Source organism: Tachypleus tridentatus, chromosome 8, assembly GCF_004210375.1.
Source record: "Tachypleus tridentatus isolate NWPU-2018 chromosome 8, ASM421037v1, whole genome shotgun sequence".
NCBI lineage: Eukaryota > Metazoa > Arthropoda > Merostomata > Xiphosura > Limulidae > Tachypleus > Tachypleus tridentatus.
The window spans coordinates 127,262,984-127,276,451 of NC_134832.1; the positions used below are offsets into that span (position 1 = coordinate 127,262,984).

The 13,468-nt window shown below is 32.7% G+C and overlaps 1 long non-coding RNA gene across 1 annotated transcript; it reads left to right on the forward strand.

The window, feature by feature from the left end:
- Window positions 1-5,195: 5,195 nt before the first annotated feature.
- LOC143224277 (uncharacterized) lies at window positions 5,196-13,222 on the forward strand. The gene is made up of 2 exons (XR_013013310.1): window positions 5,196-5,550; window positions 12,449-13,222. It is a non-coding gene; the product is annotated as an uncharacterized LOC143224277 (long non-coding RNA).
- Window positions 13,223-13,468: the final 246 nt, after the last annotated feature.

Here is a 13,468-nt window from a genome sequence, read left to right on the forward strand (position 1 = left end):
TACAATCATTAGAGCTACACAGTTCTTTGTTTACTGAATAAAGTTCATCTAAACAGCGCTGTTGTTGTTTTAGGTACACTATAATTCATCTAAAATAATGTCTTATTTAAACTGTACACGTCATTTTACTTTGCAAGCAGTTTTTCAGTCAATGACTTAAGAATTAATAACTCTCGACTCTGCCACCTCACAGCACTTTGTTTTGTAATAATAATGTTTTGATATTGGTTGGCAGAAACGGCATAATAATACTAAAGGATGGAAGAAAAAGTATGCAATTTATTTAGCTCTTGGTCGATTTAAACAATTTATCACCAGCGATCGAAGAGTTCGAAGCTGCAGAAAGATACGTTTAATGTAAATATTTATCCTTCTGCATTAATCTGTGCCTGAACTGTCCAGTTACTTTGCTACGTCGGCTGAAAATTTCAACAGGCACAAATTGAAACGCCATTTGCAAACAGCTTCTGTTCTTCACTTTTTGTGGCTAATGTTTATGTTTTGCTTTGATGTTTTAAGATACGACAAAACACGGTCGATTATTACTTTTTAACGAGTCATAAGTAAGCCTTACTTTTAAGATTCTCTTCCCTGCAAGAGTTCAGCTATGAAATTTAAGCACAGCAGTTGTTAATCATATTTTAACATGTATGGCAGTTTTATTTGAGTGGAACCATTATAACGTTTAAAAACCTTATCGTAGTATCTCAGGTTGGTTTTTTCACATTTTTCGTATCAAATGGATGACTGATTAAATCAAACAGTATTCGAGTTAGAGGCAATGTGTGATTAGTTTATATAGTTGTATATCATATTTTTTATCTCAGTTTAGGCATCTTTATTGTTGTTTGGCCATTGGGGGGTTTGTTGTCAGGAGATAAGTGCGTGGTTTACTCCCAGTTTTAGAGTCGGATTAGGGTATATTATCATTAGTTATGTAGCTTATCATTGTGTTACAGCAAGTTTGAAGGAATGAGACACGATTTAATTCAGCGTTTGTTAACCAGTTATTTATTTACGTGTTGTGAATATTGCATTTGTGTTTTAACTGTGTAATAATTATACGTTTAGCAGAGTAATAGAATAAGTAGGTAAAGTAAACTGTTGTATTAGCATCTACTGTACTTTAATGGCTGTCAGTGAACATTCGAAAATTTTTTTGGAAATTAAACAGTGCAAAGATGATTAAAAAGAAGACAGAAAAAATTAAAAAGATAAAAATAATGAGTCGAAGAGTTGAATAATTATAAAAAGAGAATGACACAAGTGTTACAAGAATGTAAAATCGGTTTTACAAAACATTTTAAATAAAAATCAATCCAGTCGGAGATAATATCGAAGTATAATGAGTGATTATAACAGCAAAATTTATGAAATACAAAAGGACACCAATAGTATCAAATTTTAGGTTGTGTGGGCCCTACATCTCATGTAATTTTACACAGAACAACATTTTCAATGGACCCTGTGGCTGAGCCCCCTCTAGCTCCTACCTAAATATGCCGATGGACATTAATATAAAACGAAAACACACACAAAAAAGGGAAATAGAATTTCTGATTTGTCAACAAATATTAAAACTAATATACGTTTGAGTCACTTATTTATTTTAAAGTAACGTAACTTTTTTTCAATTCATATAAAATGGCATGGCTTTAGTCTCGTATATTTCACATATAATTACAAACTAGTAATAAGATATTTTACCAAAAAACATACGTCTGATTATCAAAAGATTTTCAAATTTCAGACCTCTGCTTTTAATACTATTAGCCTTTTATTCTGCCAGTTCTAAGAGGGGACTCTTTAATCATTGTCCACGAGATGTCCTCTCCTACCATAGATTAAAAAATTATTTTTATTCCTCAAGCAGAGGCGTCGCCTTACAGGTGACTTTTTTGTGTTTGTAATTACTAATCGTAGTATTCATATCTCATTGAAAAAAATACAGAAAAAGTGAACATTTTCCGAAAAATGATTTGTTTTTCTGAGAAATACTGCATAGGAAGTGTTTATATTGTAGTCTTTAGTCATACACGACACATTACATCAAAAGGAGGCCAGGCATGGCCAGGTGGTTAAGACGCTCGACTCGTAATCTGAGGGTCGCGGATTCGAATTCCCGTCACACCAAACATGTTCGCCCTTTCAACCGTGGGGGCGTTATAATGGGACGGTCAATCCCACTATTCGTTGGTAAAAGAGTAGCCCAATTGTTGGCGGTGGGTGGTGATAACTAGCTGCCTTCCCTCTAGTCTTATACTGCTAAATTAGGGATGGCTAACACAGATAGCTCTCGCGTAGCTTTGCGCGAAATTTCAAAAGCAAACAAGCATCAAAATGATTCAAGGTACAGAGATCAGACTTTTATAAATTTTACTAATATAAGCTGTAATGTTTTTAAAACTTTTAAATGGTGCCGTTTACTGAAAAAAAATAACTCTACTTTCTCAGTAGCACATTTGAAAATTAACTAATAAGAATATAATCAAACCCTCACTTACAGCCTTAGCGGAAGTTGTGAGAAAAATACTTTTGTTTAAAATCCGGGTTTGTTATAAAGAAATAGTTATACACACCACAATTATATTTGATACTAATTGTGTGAATCTTCAATAGGCAAAGTGTTAAATTTTTTATACATTTTTGTTTGTGGTGCTATTTCAGAAGATTTGTTTGTAGTTAAGCACAAAGCTACACGATGGTTTATTTGTACTCTGCCCACCATCGGCATCGAGCCCCAGTTTCTAGCTTTGTAAGTTCGTAGACATGCCGCTGTGTCAGTGGGTGCGGGGCGACGCCATTCAGTATATGGTGCAAGAGTTTGGGTTACATACAAGCCACGCCCATTATAGTGAAATTTATGTGTTTGTTTGGAATTACGCAAAAAACTACACCATGGGGTATTGGTGCTCTGCCTCCCACGGGTTTTTAGTGGGTGAGTCTGAAGACATACCGCTGTACCAGTAGGATGATATAGTGATATTATTTTCAGGTTATGACAGGTTTTGTAGTAAAAGTTAAGCAAGAAGAAAAGTAATTACGCCTAAATTATTGTAACTGAAGACAGGATTTCATCTGGCATTTCGTGTATTTTATAAGCAAATATGTGTTAATTCTAAGTACTTAAACAAATTAAACTCAAAAATGTTTCAGAATACTTTAAAATGTTTTAGAATACTTTAAAATGTTTCAAAATACTTTGTTAGTGTAATTCATGAATAAAATGTAATATATGCTTTTCTCTATGACTTCAAAGTTTTGCCTGTAAATAAAACAGCCCAGTTATCTTTAATCTTTGTTTGTTTGTGTGCGTGTGTAAGTGTGCCTTTCATCGTAAATTGTGATAAATAATTTTAGATAATTATAGTAAACTTGTTCAGTTTAGATGTGGGTTGCATGGGAAACAAAAGATAACTTTTTAAAATATTTATCGTCGTAACAAATGTTTGGAGAAAGTTTTGTCGTCATTAGTTTGTAATGTTTGTAAACATAAGGTGTTTTTTTTTATTATGTTCACCAAATAAAATAAAAAAAAACTAGACATAATATCAGATAAATTAATTTTACTGTGTAATGTGTACAATAGGCGATTGTAAAATATTATGATTAAAATCTCTGAGTCATATACAAAACTGAGTTAGGCTAGAGTAAATTAGTTTTTCAGTTAATGAACAAGCAGTGCATGATTTAATCAATTTGTTTGTTACTGTCAGCCAGTTGTGTAACTATAGTTTCAAACGTGTTTGTGGGGGAAGAATGGTGAGGGTGTGTAGTTTCTATAGCTATGATATACATGACAGAATTCTATAAAAATGCCTTATTTAAAAATGTGGGAGGGAACTAATTGTACGAAATTAAACAAATAAGTTACATTTTTGCTTATACGTAGTCAGGTCTATTCATGAAATTTGGTTTCGCTAGTCATGGTGTTCGTGAAGTGGATTGGGCTTTACATTCTACTGTTTATTCAACAATTCAAAAAGAATCCATTCGACAACAGTGTAAAATAACATTAATGTTGTAACTACTTCTGTACCAACAATATGCTTTCATTGTAAACATTTTATTACGATTCATGGTAATGAATTTATATGAGATTCACAAAACTAGAACATTTGTCCAGTTAAATAATTATTTTAACTATTCTCAAGTGCATTATGTTGTTCTGATATTAGATTAAGAATGCCAGCTTCGATCAGCGAATTCTGTCTACTGGAAGCCTCCTTTCTGGTCTGCACTTTCCAATTATATCTAGTTTTAAATTTTAATTGAATCATAGTTTCTTTCTGATCAGATCGTTCAGATCATTGTGTGAGTATGAGAAGGTCAAAATATGTTTTTATCTTTATTTCAACTGCAACTACTAATTAAAATATTATTTTTATTTAAATATCTAAATAATGTATCTCACAGTATTCTTTAGTAGCATTGACCTTCCATTACGCCACCAGAGCATCCGGTAACAGAATTCAGGTTATAAAACAAATACGGGATGCTGCAAAGATTCTATCATTGTTTTATTACATTTGAAGTAGAGCATTTATACGTTATATATAAGATTTATTCGCAGGTTTTAATATGTTTGATAACTAAATACATTAAATTATAAATGTGTTTTTTCAACAATTTGCATTATCTTGGTCACGTTGTAAATCCACTGTTTATTTTATGTAGTTAAACACGAAGATAAACACTGACTTTCTGTATGCTGCCAATTGTGGGTATCGAAACCCGATATTTAGCGATATGAGTCCACAGACTTATCACTCAGCCACCAGAGGCGCTAGATTTAATAATACTTACTTCATTAGTTTTGAAGTGATTTTCATTAACTTTTCAAAGTGAGTCGTTCCCAGTTCTAAGGAAAGCTGAAAACACATTCGACTAATAGGTTATTTGATACGCTACCGACTATAAACTAATTTCTAGGTATCCTTCAACTTTGTGGAAGGATAGGTTCGTTATGTTAATTTATCTAAATATGTCATCATACTATAATTGAAAAAAAAAAAAACGTCTCTCTGGGATGACAAGACGTCCTTGATTTCCAAAAACAGTCTCTCAAAGTGTCCCTGATGTGATAAATATCTATCCAAGTGCCATATACGTACACTTTTTGTATGTATTGTGAACTCTTCAGCAGAAACACATAACAAATTAACATTCAACCGCATGCTTATGAGTATTATTAACTTACGTACGGTTTTGGTTTGGTTTGTTTTTAATTTCACGCAAAGCTACACGAGAGCTATCTGCACTAGACGTTCCTAATTTATCAGTGTAAGACTAGAGGGAAGGCAACTAGTCATTACCACCCACCGTCAACTTTTAGGCTACTCTTTTACGAAAGATTAGGGGGATTGACCGTTACATTATAACGTCCACACAGTTGAGAGGGTGAGCACCTTTGATGTGACGGGGATTTGAACCCGCAACCCTCAGATTACGATTCGAGTACCTTAACTACATGGCTATGTCAGACCGAAGCAACTTTGAACATCAGGAGTGCTGGAATCTTCGGTTATATCAGTCAAACAGACCCTATAGGTAAGCAATGAATTTAAATGGTTTCAAAAAACTCAGGCTAAATATGAGTAATAAAGAAACATCATGTTGAAAAAGCTGTCTTTGTGTCAATGTAATACTATCGTGTGTATATACATTTGTTCTTTTTTTATTTTGGTGCAAAGTTACATGATAATCTATCTATGCTCAGTACATCATAGGGGATTGAATTCAGGTTTTAGGCATTGTAAGTCCGTAAACTTAACATTTACCCAATTGAAACAGGACCTCTGCTCTAACACTTTCATATGTGCATGCAGTTGACTTTATTATTCTTTTAGGAAGTTATACATGAGGATCGCGTTGTGTATATTTCATAAATTGATAATTCAATTATACACACATGTATTTCATCTCTTTACCAACTTGTTTGTTTAGAATGTCGTTCTTAACTACATGAGGGTTATCTGTACTAGCCGTCCCTAATTTAGCAGTGATAAACTAGGGAGAATTGTTTTGTTTTGTTTTGGAATTTCGCACAAAGCTACTTGAGGGCTATCTGTGCTAGCCGTCCCTAATTTAGCAGTGTAAGACTAGAGGGAAGGCAGCTAGTCATCACCACCCACCGCCAACTCTTGGGCTACTCTTTTACCAACGAATAGTGGGATTGACCGTCACATTATAACGCCCCCACGGCTGGGAGGGCGAGCATGTTTGGCGCGACTCGGGCGCGAACCCGCGACCCTCAGATTACGAAGCGCACGCCTTAACGCGCTAGGCCATGCCAGGCCACTAGGGAGAAAGCAGCTAGTCAACGTCACTCACCGACAATTCTTGGGCTACTCTTTTACCAATGAATAGTGGGATTGCCCATCACTTTATAAAACATCCATGTTTGAAAGAATGAGCATGTTCGGTGATAGGGATTTGCACTCCCCACCCTGAAACTGCGAGCCGAAAGCTTTAATCACCGTATCATTCTTAAACATTTTCAATTACATCTGAAGTTTGTTAGAGATATCAAACGCTCAGATTTAAAAACAAAGAAACAAGAAAATAGAAAATTGTTCGACGCTGTAATTGTGAATTGATTAACGGATCAAGATCCCCGGTAGTCCAGCGGTATGTCTCCGGATTTGCAACGCTAAAATCAGGGGTTCGATTCCCCTCGGTGGGCTGAGAAAAAGGTCCTCCTAGTTGGGGGTTGTGCAGTAGACTAACAACCTACTCACTTAAAAACCAGTCTTTTCATGAAACCGCAAGTGTTTGCGGCCCTATGTTCCTTACGGAATTTAGTGGTACAATTATTATTAATGGATCAAACTACACATTCGTTTTACCAGCATTATTATCAATGTTGCAAACTCTAAAACAAATTAAATTCACATACACACACACATACAAAGAAACAGCCACAGTGAAGGCTAACACATGGTCCGGCATGGCCAGGTGGTTAAGGCAATCGAATCGTAATCCAAGGGTCACGGGTTTGCATCCCCGTTGCGCCAAACATGCTCGTCCCTTTCAGCCGTGGGGGCGTTATAATGTTACGATCAATCCCACTATTCGTTGGTAAAAGAGTAGCCCAAGAGGCAGTGGTGATTTTCTAAGTCTAGATACAGATCTCGGCTTACTGACATAAAGTTACAGGCAGAGCTTAGATGCTCATTGAGCAAAGATATTAAACCAAATTTCACGAAATTTGTTGATGAAAATCCTCATCAATTTTCACCTTAAAGGTTAGTTGAAATGCAATTATTTGATTAAACCAACATCTTTCTTTTTTTTAATATTGTGGCCAGCGTTGTTTTCGTAGCCACAGTTGTGGCCACTATGAAATATAAGTTGTCCACCCCTGTTCTAGTCAGAATCGAAGAGTCAATTTTCACATTATGTCAAACATTCCATATAAACATATATATTTCACATGAATAAACATTAGTAGATTTTGTGTGTATCATTCGGATATCTTATTAAATACGTCAACTCTGATCCAAAAAGTCTGTAACTTGTTGAGGTTTTTTTATTTCTTAACTAATTCTATAATTCATATTAACAAAGAGAGCATTTGATGTAAGTTCTACTTATAAAACGTACATCTTGTTTGTTTGGTGTTATTTGTAACCACACAGGAATTAAAATACAGAAAAATAAGTGAATAATAACAACCAAACAAAACGTGTAAAGTTATTGATACAGTTATTATCAAAATATACATCTGTTTAGATGAAATTAAAAATATACCACAAAGAAATTGAAAAGTTTTTTTACCTAACATTTCTGTGTTTGGTAGTTTTCTAGTTTTATTGGTAAAAAAAAACAACCTTAAACCATAAACTTTTGTAAGTTATCAGATCAGACAAAATATAAAATTTTAGACTTGAAAAACATAATTAAACGCTCTTTAATTCAACAAGTTTAAACATTCAATTCCTGTATTCACTGAATTTATTCCCAGTTTAGATTTTACTATTGGCATTTATGAAGTATTATATCATTCATGAAATGAGAATGGTTTTAGTTGAACCTAGGTATTTTTAACTTGACTAGGATAAAGATATTGAATCAGTTGAGAACATTGGTTAGATTTTCTAAAGATTGTCACAATACAAATGTTTTCAAAGTTCTTATTTCCATTCTTTGTACCTTTGTATTCTGTTGCTCTTTTATGGTTCTCTTATCAGAAACACATAAAAATAAATTTATAATTTATTAATAATTCTAAATATCACTATTAAGTTAAATAGTGAAAAAACAGAATTCAAATATTCATTACTATGAGCTACTTATTGAATAACATGAAGAGATATGAAGAGTTGTTTCCTAATAATATGTAAAAATAAACAGCTGAAAGATTATTACATATAAATAATTTGATGGAAATCAATTAAATAACTGAAATATAATTATATCTTACTTTATACACATATCTTGTGGAAAACGATATTTTCCCTCCATGAGAGAAACATTTAATGTTTATTTTCAAACATTTAGTCAAGTTATCATTTCATTCCAGAGTAACAAGACTTAATTAATTTATCCAAGAATATCTGTTTAACTTCAACAATGAAAGAAAATACTTAATATATACTTACTACTAAATTACACTAAATATGAGCATACTTATACAAGAATTTTATTCTAATCTTATATTTCAGATTCAATTAATTATTTTTATTTATGAATTTAAAAATATTCATATCTTATTATGGTTTAACTTTTTTAGCAATACATATTCAGTCAGTTTTTAAAAACTTTGTTATAGGAAGAATGACTTAATATAACTTAGGAAAACAACTGAAAATTTTGGCCACAATAAAATTATTTTTGTAAAATTTTTAAATATATTGCCATTATTAATTTAACAGGCCAATATAGAATCTAGTAATTCATAGTTTTGATTTAGTCATATTTTGAAACAATTATCTAAAATATAAAACCTAGATTTTATACTACTAATGAAAAATGATTCTGTAAATAACATACGAAAGTGATAATCTCCTTATAAGCAAAAACAGCTCTTTGGGTCTATATCTTTTTAAAAACCTCTTCAAATTAATTATTTCACACAAGAGTTTTTTTGACAAGAGATCCCTAAAAATGAATTTCTTGTCAGGTATGCATAAATTTGAGTATCTATAATCCATAAAAAGAAACTCTAATTTTCTTAGTGAGGACTTGTGTCTGTTTCTGCTGAATATCCAAAGACTGATATCATATTTTCCAAATCATTATGAGAAAACTCTAGTGGTTCAGAAGGACTTAAAACTTTACAGTTACTCAATTCAAGGATGATATTATTTGTTGTACTTATAAGATCTTGATCAGATTGAGACAGCTCTTGCACAAGCTTTGGACTAACAAAAAGATCATCAACTACTGGAAAACCAAGATGACAAAATGATGTTGATGAACTAAATTGAGGCAAGACACTAACAGAATGTGCCTGTATACCAATATCATCATTATCTTGAGATGAATTCAACAAAATTTTATTTGATGCAAAATCTTGACTTTCTGAACCAGTGCTCTGACTAGTACTTAAACTAATCATTGCTTCTGCAGCTAAAACTTCATCAGCCAATACGTTCTGATACTCCAGTTGTTCTTCAGAAGTGGGTGACCACAAAGGCCTATCTTTGATTTCTTTAGTAACAAAGTTGTTGTTTCTACTTTTCTGTGAGTAATACTTCAAAGACTCTGATTGGTTTTGTCTTTGCAACAGCTCATGAGAAGATTTGATCTGTGCAACTGAAAAATTAACATAAATGCTCAGTATTAATTTTCAAAGTTTAAAAACTTCATTGCTTGTAATATGATCTGTGGTGTCTCATATTTGTAACAAAACAATAAGTCAACAGCGTTACTTAATTAATTGTTGTAGGTATTGCATACTACATTTTCCTGTTTTCTTAGAGTAACAAAATTGTCTTCATCTCAGTAGCATGGTCTTTTAAAAAAACAAAGTGTATAAATAATCAAACATATTAAGTAAGTGAAATAATTATTTCCTTAGTACTCGTAAAATCGTTTTTTATATTTATATGCACCAGCTTTAGAATCTATTTTTATATCACTAATTAACATTCACCCCCAGTGGCACAATGCCAAGTCTGCCAATTTAAATTGTCCTAGAAACTGGTTTTGACACTCAAGATGAGCATAGCATATATATCCATGATGTAACTTTATCTAACTATAAACTAACAAATTGATACCAAAATCAAATTTTTTATACACCAAACTAAATAATATTTGATGTCTAACAATTAAGTTAATCTATCCTGACATTTACCATATAACTAATACATAAAAAAAATACCTCTCCGTTTTCTGTCAGACAATTTCCGTTGAAATGTATGCTTGTGGCTAAGTTTTCTTCGTCTATAATTGGCACACCAGGTTCGAACCTGAGTGACTGTTAATCCAGTTTCATTAGCTAACATCTGTTTTTCTTGTTGTGAAGGGTATGGATATGACTTGTGGGAACTTAGCCAGTTAAGTAACGTTTTCTTAGCAAGTTCAGACAGCACCACAGTGGGCCGTTGTCCATCAGGACAAATACTGAGTGGAGGAGGATTCCTGTAAAACATAATAAATAAACTTGTAACATTGAAGCCTACCAAAACTGCAGTGGAATTATACAAAATGTAGTGGGAAAAAATTATATTTACCACTATCTCATAAAGACTGGATGCTACAACATTTTATAGACTTTAAATGAATACCTACAATCACCATAGAGAATAACATTAGAATGACAAGACACCACAAGATGTTTGTGAGATCATGAAGGATTTTAAGATGAGATGTACCTGACAATTTTGGGCAATGTTTGCACCTGCAGTATTCAGACATACCACGTGTTTTTTACTTTTTTTATTATGAAGTTGTTGTTTTTTTTGTATAGTCAGGTGTTATGCAGTTTTCACATAAGCACGTCATCGAGAAAACTTGAGTGGTTTTTCCAGTTAACTTTTTTCCCTTTGTTGTTCTCTTGAAGATAATGAGCCGAGAGCATTCCAGTACATAGTGTACCAGACTGAGAATCTAAAGTTTTAGAATTTGTTCCTAATTACTGCACTGTGAGGTTGTAGGCGCATCGTAAGTGTCATATCCAACTACTGAGTTGATGTTGTCTAGCCATCTTCCCTCTAGTCTATCACTTCGAAATTACAGACAGCTTGTACAGATACCCTTTGAGTAGTTTTACCTAAAATAATAATAATAACGAACTTGCAAATAATATCTTCCCCATTACTATACTTGCACTACAGTTGTGGGTGAATTGTAAGGGAGATAGTTATATCTCGTTATAAAATTAGATAATCGCAAGAACTGATGGCCAACAAACTGATGGAAAACAAACAAACAAATCTATGAAAGGATAATGAATTTATAACAAAAATTAAATATTTTAATGGAGTCGTGGTGTGCAATGAAGTGAAATCAAATGTTGGAATATTATTTATCTGTTTACAATTTTTAGATATTCTAACATGGGTTAATTTTTTTATTATCCAAAAAGTACGTTTTTTATTGGCTTGTTTTGAATTTCGCGCAAAACTACACGAGTGTTATCTGCGCTAGCCATCCCTTATTTAGCAGTGTAAGACTAAAGGGAAAGCAGTCTAGTCATCACCACCCACCGCCAACACTTAGGCTACTCTTTTACCAACGAATAGTTGGATCAACCCGCCACATTTTAACGCTTCCACGACTGAAAGGATGAGCATGGTTGGTGTGACAGAGATTCGAACTCGGAACCCTAGGATTACAAGTCGAGTGTCTTAAACATCTGGCCATGCCGGACCCCACGTTTTTTATTATTAACACTTATATTTTTAATTTTATCAAATAAAATATTAAGTAATTTATTTAATAAATTGTCCAGTTTTTCAATTTTTCAGATTTTGTAAAATTTGTAATAAATTACAATTGTTATTAGTAATGTTGAAATACTGATACAAATGTTAATATTGAATGAATTTAATAAAAAAAAACTTTAAATAAAATTATTAAACTATTATGTAATAAATATAAAGAAATAAAGGTTAAAGAAGTTGCACTAAAAATGTCTGGTAACTATTTTTAATTGTGAATAAGGTCATTTAACAGCTTGACACGACTTTATGTGGATGAGTATCTTACCGCATATAAAGGCTTGTTTAGAGTATGAAAACTGATAGTTACAAAAAACGTAATGGATGGTAGTTGGGAGTTATGTTAGTTAGTTTGGATAACTGGTTTGGACCCTTTATTACTGTATAATACATTTACTGGGATACCAATTCGCGCCTTACTACTATAATGGGAACTAGAATGCTAACTTCAAGAGGTAAGTTTATTTAACTTACTTACCCCTTCTAATAGTAGTACCTTATTTAATTTTTCATGTATTTTTCATTTAATTTTTATTTTTTCTTCTTCTTTACTTTAGAGAGCAGTCACCTTCCCACAACTGTCTGCAGGCAGTGAAGGATTATATAGATGTCGGCTTGAGCATCCACATCTCTCCACACCTCGCTCTCTATATCTAATTATTATTTCTATTATTGTAAATTTAATTTCTATATCTATTTCTTTATTTTATTCCTTAACTTATTTCTTTTTGTGAGACTGGCGAATGAAATTTAAGACTGATAGACAGTGTATCCCCACCTCAATGTGGATCTTCCTTGCACAATCACCTCCAAAACCTAGGGTACATTTTATATCCCACACTATAGACTTTACCCTGGGATTCTTTTAACTGGCGCAACATTTTTTTTTATTTATGTTTTGGCTTGTTTTTGGTTATAACTATATATATATGTAACTATCTGCTGCCTGTTGTGTGTCCATGTCACTACTTTACAGGTCAATGTGGGAGTATACACAAATTTTCTGTTTTGGATTTTGCGTTTTTTACAAGTTTATGGACGTTTTTTATAAGAGAAGCAACTTTCCATGTCCTAAGATAACCTTTCATTAATCATGAATTTCCAGGTACTCCAGCCAGTAGATACAATACGGTATAGCATGTTAAACCTGTCACATGTAAAGTTTGTAGGTTATAATTGTTCAACACATTTTACTTTACTTTGCCCTTTTTTCATTGCCCCTCCACCACGATATATCTGTAGATGTACAATGCTAGAAACTAGATTTCGGTACCTTTGGTGGGCAGGGCAAAGATAGCCCATTGTGTAGCTTTGTGCTTAAACTACAAGCAAACAGTCCCCTTTTTTTTTCATTGTTTGTGTAATCTGTTAGATTATCCTATTCTAGAAGAGTTCTGTAATCTGTATTAAAGTTTTATAATTACACATACCTGTGTGTTTTTGTGTGCGTGTATTTTCATTTTAACTTCACATAATGTTAAAATTATAAAAAAAAATTGATTAAAAGTTTCCGTTTTGTTTTCGTATGTAATCATGCATTCTTTAATCATTTTAAAGGGCTCATCACTATTTTTTCT